We start from the raw sequence: 1,109 nt of genomic DNA, 5'->3' as shown, positions 1-1,109 counted from the left end.
TACAGTTTTTCTTCGATAAAGGCGAAAACGCAAGCCAGGCGGCTGAAAATGTGAATAGTGTTTATGGTCCTGATACTGTAACAGCCAATCACGCGCAATTTTGGTTTCGTCGATTCCGTTCCGATAATTTTGATGTCAAAGATGCACCACGCTCTGGAAGGCCAATTGTCGAAAATGTCGATAAAATAATGGAAATCGTCGAGTCCGACCGTCATGTAAGCACTGTTTCGATTGCCCAAGAGCTAAACATTGTACAAAAAACCGTTTGGAATCACTTGAATAAGGCTGGATGCAAAAAGAAGCTCGATGTATGGGTGCTACACGAGTTAACGCAAAAAAACCTCATAGACCGAGTTTCCATCTGCGAATCGCTGCTGAATCGCAACAAAATCGACCCATTTCTGCAGCGGATGGTGACTGAAAAGTGGGTCACTTACGACAACGTCAAGCAAAAACAGTCGTGGTCGAAACGCGGTGAGCCGGCGCAAACGGTGGCCAACCCAGGATTGACGGACAGGAAGGCTTTGCTGTGTGTTTGGTGAGATTGGCAGGGAATCATCCACTATGAGCTGCTCCCCTACGGCCAAACTCTTAATTCGGACCTGTACTGTCAATAATTGGACCGTCTGAAGGAATCAATCGCCCAGAAGCGGCCAGCTTTGGCCAATAGGAGAGGAATTGTGTTCCATCAGGAGAACGCCAGGCCATACATATCGATAGTGACTCTCCAGAAGCTCCGGGAGCTTGGTTGGGAGGTTCTTATGTATCCACCTTATTGTCCAGACCTGGCACCAAGTTATTACCACCTGTTCCTGTCTATGGCGAATGATTTTTCTGGTGAAAAATTCGCCTCAAGAGAAGCTTGTGAAAATTGACTGTCCTAGTTTTTGCCAATAGGGACAAGGGTTTCTATGAGAGATGCATAATGGAATTACCTTCAAAATGGCAACAAGTTATCGAACAAAACGGTGCATATTTGACCTAAATCGGATCATTCTAACTATGCTAAATAAAGTATTTAATTTCATGCAAAAATAATGGATTTCTTTTTACTACACCTTATTGAGCAAAGAAGTTGCATTAAATTTTGTTTGCGGAATGAAATTTCA

Source organism: Odontomachus brunneus, unplaced genomic scaffold, assembly GCF_010583005.1.
Source record: "Odontomachus brunneus isolate Ranch 3 - 2012 unplaced genomic scaffold, Obru_v1 Obru_scaffold_116, whole genome shotgun sequence".
Taxonomy (NCBI): domain Eukaryota; kingdom Metazoa; phylum Arthropoda; class Insecta; order Hymenoptera; family Formicidae; genus Odontomachus; species Odontomachus brunneus.
Note: the sequence above shows the minus strand (reverse complement) of the source record.